The sequence below is a fragment of the Drosophila subobscura genome, chromosome U (assembly GCF_008121235.1).
Source record: "Drosophila subobscura isolate 14011-0131.10 chromosome U, UCBerk_Dsub_1.0, whole genome shotgun sequence".
NCBI lineage: Eukaryota > Metazoa > Arthropoda > Insecta > Diptera > Drosophilidae > Drosophila > Drosophila subobscura.
Genome location: NC_048534.1, coordinates 13,323,356 through 13,332,217, shown reverse-complemented (window position 1 = coordinate 13,332,217; position 8,862 = coordinate 13,323,356).

Below are 8,862 nucleotides of genomic sequence, written 5' to 3'. Positions count from 1 at the left end.
TACCAGATTATTAAAATCGTTAACAAACAACAACGCCAAAATATGTGTGTACTTATGTACATTTGGAACATAATTTCATGCAGAGATGCAGCCGCAAGCTGAATAAAGATTATCTGAAAGTATAGCAGAAAACATTTAACGATAACTTATTAAAAGTACACTTTCAAATATTAAATCTCAATGTCTTTTCTAATAATGCATTCTTAGCGAATGAGTACATTTTGTATGGCAATTTTCAACAGCATATCAGTGGCATTCGCGTCATTCCGATATTGACCAATATTTCGTTGCTGGATTTTGAAAAACCCAGGAAAGGTTCTTCAAACTTTCAAAGACTCTTATAAAGTATAGGGTTTGTGTAATTCCTTTCCTATTCCCATTTTGAGCTGGCCACTTAAAGCAGCCAATAATCTCAGTCAACAGTTTGTGCAAGTGCCCCGATTCTCACACACCCAGCACGACCAATTCATAATCCACAAAAGCTATGGCTCATAGAGAGCTCCACTTCCGTTGTAGCCCCAGCCTGTAGAGCTCCCCTCCTCCCAAGGCTCTCCTGTAGACAAGGCCAATACGACGCATTGGTCTTACCCTCATAAGCATAAGGCAAACAGCCAAACAGTTGCTACTCAGCAAAAAGCTATAATAAAGTTGCGGAAGCAAACAGCAAAGCGAAATAAACAGGAGGTAGAACGAGAAAACGAGAAAAAAGGCGAGCTGGGAAATGAAATGAAAATCAACAAAACAGCGGCAGCCTCGCCAGCCATAGCCGCAAAGGATTTCGTATTCGAAAGGATACGCTTACAGGACGAGGGCGACATAAGAGAAGTGAGAGCAGACATTTGGGCAGACAGCTCCATAGACAGGACGGCGGCATAGCCCAATAGCCAACAACAATACAGCAGCCGCCTCAGACACATCATCTGTGATATTAAATTTCGAAAAATCCCTGTTTCCCGCAACGGTTACTATTTAAACAAAGCGATTAGAAGTGCAGGGGAGAGCTCCTAAAAGCAGCCAGTAGGCAGCGGCCTCCACATTGATTGACGTAAATGAAGAATAATCGAATTGCGCTCATAAAACTCTAAACTAAGTGGCAGCCTTGTCAACGGCTCGAGTGTCAGTCGAACGTCCACAGCGCACAGTGGGATGGCAATATGCATTTATGTTTGTGAAATGATCAAAATTGCCAGCATCAAATAATTATAATTTCATTTTATTTTGACATTAAAAATGTCATTACAACTATTTAGTCTTAATACATGTGTAAATGCATGTATTTGTATTTGTATGTATTTATCGAAAAATATAACATTCAATAGCAATATTCCCCTTCAGTCCCACTGTGCCTCACAGCGAGCACCCGCCCTCATAAATTGCACGCAAAAAAGTGTCAAACTTGAGTTGACAGGCCGAAGCCTGAGCCCGTGCCGTGCTCGTGGTCGTAGCGGAAGATCGAGCGAACAGTCCCGCCGCCCGTCAGCGGTAATTAGTGCAGCTTCGACCAAAAGTCATCTTCAATTTCATTGCGCCAGCGTAATCATCATTATCCAGTCAGTTGTTCTAGCTGCTGATGTTGCTACATCTCTGGTTGTCTCTGCCTTTTGCACTAATTACAAAACAACTTTTGAGGCTTTCGGCTCTTGCTGTGCCGTGTCAACTCTCCGTAACTTTTGGGGGATTCCCCATGGTGTCTATGATGTATGGCTTTTCTTTGTCTGATTTATGAGGGATGGGGCGCGGATTACTCGGAGCAAAAGGGTTTCACGGGTACAGCTTCACACGTTTTTAATTACCAGACCAAAATGTGATGACTTTAGAAGTTGGTCCTACTCAGAGACCCCACAAGTACGCGTATGCCGGAGGAGGTATTTTCCCACACGGAAAGCCATGACGAGCGAAACTGATGAGCTTCGGCCGACTGTTGATCTAGCAGACTCATCCTGTCAATCCACATGTCCACCCACTCAATCACAAAACTAAACGCTGCGCCAGTCGATAAGCGTGCCACATGGACTAAGGCTGTGTAGTGGTAGTACGAGTAAAGTGCCACATCGGTGAAACGAAATCCGTTGAGGGGGTGGGTGCCACTGAGTGGGGTGTGGTGTGGTGCGAGGGTGTCTCTGGCACAAAACGATTTCGCTTCCGTCAGTCTGAGATTTAATATTTATTTTTGTTTGTGTGCAAATAGCTGGAAGCGTGAGAGATATGAAGTAAATCTGGTATTAGATGGGGAAATGCGAAGCAGAGGCTGCTGGGGATGACTATGCTAGGAGAGAGAAATGTACTTTTGTTTGATATCGACTTTATAAAATAGATTTTTTCCTACATTTTTCTTGGATATTTACATTATTTATATGTAACTGTATGCGCTCGTATTTCCAGCACTCGAGCAGCTGAGGAACTCTCAAGTTATAAAAGCCGTCGAAAAAGCTCAACCTTTGTCTTGGGAATTCTGTTCTTTAATATTCCACTGACCCGTAAAAGTAATACATTGTTGAATATACCTTCAGAATACTGCATTTCCTTTGCGGTATGCTTACGCAATAGGTTCTCCTCGGAGCGAAGGAATTCCTCTTCTTAATTAGCATATGCTCCCATTTATGAGCCACATCCCCACCCCTTTGACAGACAGAGAGAGTCCCACAACAACGAAGTCCATTAAGGGCAAAGCAGGAATATTTATTCATATGAAACACATTTTTCTCTACGCTTTTTTACCCACAACAAAAAGCGGAAAACACAAAAGCCAAAAAGCGAGGCGGCCGCCAGTGCAACTTTATTTCAAGCTAGAATGCACACTCCTTCGTCCCCTTTTATTCCATACCCTACAGAGTCCTGCCGCAGGCGGCATACCGGAAGCAAATGCTTTTGTCGCCCGGCGTGTGCCGAGCATTGTTGCTGCTTTCTGTTTTTTGTATTTTACCCTCAAAATGCATAAATATGAATGTATATCTGAATCTTTAGAATGTCTTGATTAATGTTGGCGCACGTTGGCTTTTACCCCTACCAGCATATGGGAGATACATATGAACGGGGAAGGGTAATAAAAATGTTGACACACATCATTTAACAGCAGCGGGCAGTCAGGACTGAGACCACGAGCACTCCTCCTTCGAAACGTCTGAACGTTTTATAAATAATTTTAAATTTTCAAACATTTCAATTCGAAGTGGACACCTGATACCCTCCAACCCACACCATAGTCAAAGTCGAGCCGTTGCCGTTGCCTGCCAGGCATCATAATGAATCTAATCACTTACGCTCGAGTGCATCAATTATGCTGCCATCAAGCATCACGAGGAGGCAGCGGGATGAGGCAGACAGGCTGACAAAATGACTCCGAGACTGACTCCCAGTGGTTGCGCTGACAGGCGTGGCGAGTGGCGAGAACAACAGAAGCGACGACGTGCCCATTGTTAACAGTGGAAATTTGTTTGCTACGTCATCGCAACAACAAGCTCGTCAGCATCAAGATGATAACTTTATGACGATATAAATGTATGTACGTGTATATGTATCTATCCACCCCAAAAAGTGGCCATAGAAAATGTGCACTCCTGAGCAGAAGGGAGCTGCAAAATTTAAATCAGATTTATGAGGGGGTCAATAAAGTATAGGGAGAGGATCTTACATATATACAAATATATGTAGAAGAATTGGTGAAGCTTTAAGATTGTAAAGCGCAGTAGAAATCAGTCATGAATTAAGTGTACTTAAGGCATTTCATTTGGTATGCAACAGGTAGATGCACATGAGAGTAACTGGAAATAAATAAAACAGGCAAATAAATCTAAAATAAAGACTAAAGGAAAGGTAAATTCCAAGATAAATCAAATTACTACCAACATCTTCACATCTTTAATATTTTTTTTTTAACATAACAATCAACTTTTAAAGTCCAACCCTCATTTAAGGTCGGTTGTGGCTTTGGTCAGCTGTGTGAAGAAACCATAAAATGTGTATTCATTCGGTAGGGCTTTGCATCATTAGAAAAATATTAAATTTCCTCCAGATAGAGCAGGAGAGCAGCCAAAGGAGCTGGCAGTAGAGGGGCTTTAATTGCTGTGAATGTGAATACTTAAAAGTTGTTGCCTTTTATGCGGTTGCCGTCAAAGCGAAACTCAATTAAGCTGCAGTCAGACCCCACACCAGACTGACTGCCGTCACCCCCGGATTTGAAACTGCTGATACGGCAGTTGACGACAACAACAAGGACATCAAGGAGGATGCTTTGTCATGGTAGCCAGACCCCGTCCATCCCCCGTCCATCCCCCGTCCATTCAGCGAACAAATGCCCTTTCAAAGGCATTTTTAATTGAAATTATCTGATGCTACCTTTCGCAAGTCCCCGCAAATCATTGGATGAATTCTACGTTTTTCTGCTTTGTTACCTTGAATTCGATTTGATTGACATGTGAGACGCTTCTGAAGAAGTTTCCTCCCGAGTCCGGACTCAACTTGTTTGCATCTTTGTACGCTAATAGCGGCCCTAAGTCGCCCAACGATACGCCATAAATCCATGTTAATAACGCCACGGAATATCTACTCCGTCTTGAGTCAGTCTCGATGGGGATACGAGCCGGTTATAATGTGCTGAGACTCGCAAGTTTCCAAGGGAGGGCCGGGGGAGAGTTTCAAGCTCAAAGACATTTAAGTAGATTAAGCGACTTTCATGTTGTGTCCTGAGTCTTTGGGACATCAACCCAAATGAACGTCGACAGTAAAACAATTCACGAGGCACGCCCGGTGCAAAGGACTTGAGCACGGCATCAGCGGCGACGGAAGGATATAAAGCCCCGCAATATGCCTCGCCAGTTCCCACTCAAAATATGCAAATAAAGTCCCTGTGCAGAGGCGCGGCTGCAGGGGCGTTGCAGCAGCAAACAATGAAAGTAAATGCCAAAACATTTTATTGATTATCAGGCAGAAAAGGAAGCTGAGACACAACTGAGCACTGTGGGACGAGGCCGAGGTTTTCTGCATGCAATTGTTCTTTCAATTCAACCATCTGTTTTTCATATCTGCAGCAGCTGCATACATACTCGTATTCAAGTGATGAATTAGTAAAAGTTTTGCATAATCTCTCCATAAATAAATTGAAAAAAATGTTATTTTTACACAAGGATTATAATCAAAAGTTATAGTTATCTACAGTTCTAGTTCTTTACATAATAATTTTGTATAATATTTCCAACATTAAGATTGTAATATAGATGTTGGCACACCAAACAAAAGGTTTTCATCCCACTGTGCCTTCCTGCTACTTCAGTTGCCATTAGTCGGCGCCGGCGAGCAGCTACACTTTTTGCCAGTTGTCTGACGACAATGAAAGCCGAGTCTGCTCGAGAGTGTGTGTGCGTGGGCAAGGGTATGGGTAAGAGCATTGAAGCATTTTAATAACCGCAGTGGAGAAGTGGAAAGCGCTGCGTGGAGCGGGCATGAGGGAGGCCCATAAATTATGCCACCCACCGACAAAAAAAGGCAACAGTATTGACAGAGTCGTCCTTCCTGCTGGCTCGTGGCCCGCCCGTTGAGCTATTTGTAATACACAGCTCTAAAACTCTCGCCGGATTGCTCTTTTGAGCGCGCTGAGGGGGCTCAAAGGAACGCCCCCCGTTTTCCGATGCGTTTGATATACGATCTCAATTTTAAACTTGAACAGGAAATGACAATTCGAGGAACGTTCAAAAATAACGAGTCCGAGAGTGGTCAATGTGGCGTCATAATGCAATTGCATAATTTTCTTAAAAGCTCTGAAAACAGTCTCTGAAAGTAACAATAATGTTGACGATGCCGCAACTCGAGTGCACTTGGACCATTCAGAGATCACAAAAGGCATTACAGAAATTAAAAATGCCCCCGAATGGGCAATGAACTCCGAGCACTGAGACACATTTGGTCACTGGCCGGGCAGGACAATCAGGCAAATGGTGTGAACAGGACATTTTAGCTAATTGAAACGAGTTTCCAATGCAAATACGAGCTGCGAAACTCGTAAAAGCTCAGCGAATTGCTAGCAACAAAAAATAAATAGAAGTAAGTGTGCAAATCCTGGCCAGCTCGAGGGAGTCACGTATCAGCAGCTGGCTTAACTTAAAGCTCTCGTCGGTCGCTGTCGCTGTGCTGTCTGGGACAAGGCCACCTGTGGCGCCTCTCCAGGGGACCACCATCACGTCTCAGGTGCGAAATGAAGATTTATAAAATGGCAAATTGATTTAACGTGCCAAGCGTTTCTTAATTCAACAGCCACAACACCCAGAAACGCAGTTGATAAAATTTTAATGCCTCCTCTGGGGGTAGCACACCCTTAACCTCACCCCCTGTCTCGAGTGAGTATGTTCTTGGATCAATTTCACCCCAGAGACCTGGTAATTGAGGGTAAACTAACGTATGCCTCATCAACAGGTAATTTCTGTGCAGGATTTTTATGACAACTTGCGGCTTGTTACCCGTAACTCGGATAAATAATTCATAAGGAAGCTTTAACTCTCGCCACGAAATCGTAACGAGCTTGTCTCGGTTTCAGAATTGCTTTCGTTGGTACATCTTCCCCCACAAGAAATTTGAATACTCCAACATCACGTTTTCCTACTTTTCTTCTCCCTTCGTTCTCCCAATCGCGTTGCGCATTTTTATTATTTTTTTTATTGGTAATATAATACATTCAATTCAGTTTTTGGCTTTCTTCGCGCAAACAGAACGCGGAAAAAATTCAATTAAATGTAATCGCATCTTTTTTTCTTCTGCTTCCGTGACTGATTGTTCTAAGGAAGAACGCAGAAAAAACGTTGAAATTAAAATTGAATAAATAGCTAAATAAACACGCTCTTTGAAAGTGAATGCTAATTTCGGGCTTTTCCTCATGTTTCCACTCTGAGTTGTGGAGAGCGATTTCCCTTCCATTATGGGGCCGGCGGCACGTGCCAAGGAAAATCCTTTTAATGTGTCGCCAAAGTTTGGAAATTCGATATAATAAGTTGTTAAACAACGGAAAAAATATCTTGGATTTGTAGACTTACACTTCTCTGCGTTTCATATAATCACACATGCTTGAGTGGAAAAGTTTGTTCGGGAATAGGAGAGGGCGTTTCACAAAGCCTTCAAGACATGAGAATATTAAGAACTTTATAATTTTGGCAATCCTTGAATACAGTTCGAAAGCTATTGAAAAAAAAGAATACAATCAAAAATTGTTAAACACGGAGATGGATCTCGAACCACCAAAGCGAAGACTTCAGCAAAATTCAATTACAGGGGCATAACACATTTCAATTAGCAACTGATTCAATTAATGATGTTCCATCATCGCTGCAGAAAATCTAGTTTGTACATTGTACAATGCAGAGATTTTGCCATCTGTCCCGAGTTGGCCTAACCAGCTTAAAAGCAGAAAAACGTTTTCATTTTAGCAAGCAGGCATCGAAATTCAATTAACCTCAAGTGGATGCCACAGCAGAGGAATGAACATAAGACAAAAGCAAAAAGCTGCGGTGGCATTCACACCTCATCAGCGTCAAGAGGTTCTGGGTGGAATGGGAGTTTTGCCAGATCATCCCCTGGCCCAAGTCAGAGTCCCCTGAGTTTGTGTGTGTTTTCCAACGTTTAGCCCTAGCCCGGGGTTATCGATGCCATATTAAACTTTTACTGCTCCGGTCTCTGCCTCGCCTTCAGCTCTAGGAAGAGTGCTCAGAACTCGGTCTGATTAAGAGTTGAGCAAACAAATCGAAAACCAGCCGAGGCTGTTCTCCTGTTTGCTTAGCCAGTGTCTAAACAACGCTCTCGACTGTTTTTTAAACTGTTTGCAGTGCGTATCTGAATGGCAGAACAACCAACCCCCTTCTGCCACTCCGTTGGCCAGGCATGTAATTAACATTTCAATTTTGTTCATCAGGCAAATGTATCTCTTGTGCTTCAGTGCTTTCCCGCCTCCAACCACCGCAGTACCCGTAGATAAATCGTGTTTCAGGGCAATCGTTGCTGCTGTTCCGTGTTGACATATGCAAATTTTTGGGCCGGCCCACTTGCACACGACCAACAAAATTCTCTGATTACTTTTGAGCATCATGAAGGGCCAAATAGGCCTGGTTATTTGCCAGATTAATGGTTATTCTGTAGACGTTCAATCTCAGCGATTGTTTGCTCTCATCTGGTCTTAGTGCTTTATTGCTTTGCCAGCGGCTTCAGAACATGGCTAACCGTCAGAGGAGAAGATCTACTTGAGGTCAATGTAGCATCGTTTAACCCACGGCAATTGAAATAATTCAACTTTGAATGTCGGTAATGGTTGATTTATTTTAAACAAAATTGGCATGTCCAAAACGGTATCAAATAACACTTCTGTCTACGTCAGATCCACCTGTTAATAAAACATAATCAAACACTTTTAAGATAGATTCCATTTTCCATTAAACCTCTGCTCTTTCGAGTGTAATTGGGTTTCCAAAACTGCGATCATACATTTTCGGAAATCCGGATATCTGTATCTACAGACTTACTTTTTAGGCAGGAGAGATTTTTGCTTTTTAAATTCATTTCAAATATATTGTTTCGTTTACAACTAATTTCGTTTATTGATAACAAAATAATCACATTATTTTCCAACTAAGATTCAAAACAATACCGTCGTAATTATAAAAACAATTGGATATTCATAGTGTGTACTCGTAAATCGATATGGATTGATATGATGTTGCTATGATATTCTTTAGGTTCATTGTTGGAGATATAGATATAGTCCGAATTAGTCTAAAGAATACGCTGATATCGGCGATAGCAGGCCAACTCCACGCTCCAGGCCACGGGTATCTGGAGCCGCTGACTGGTGCCACACCTCCGCCAGCTCCGTCGGCAAAGCTGCCACAG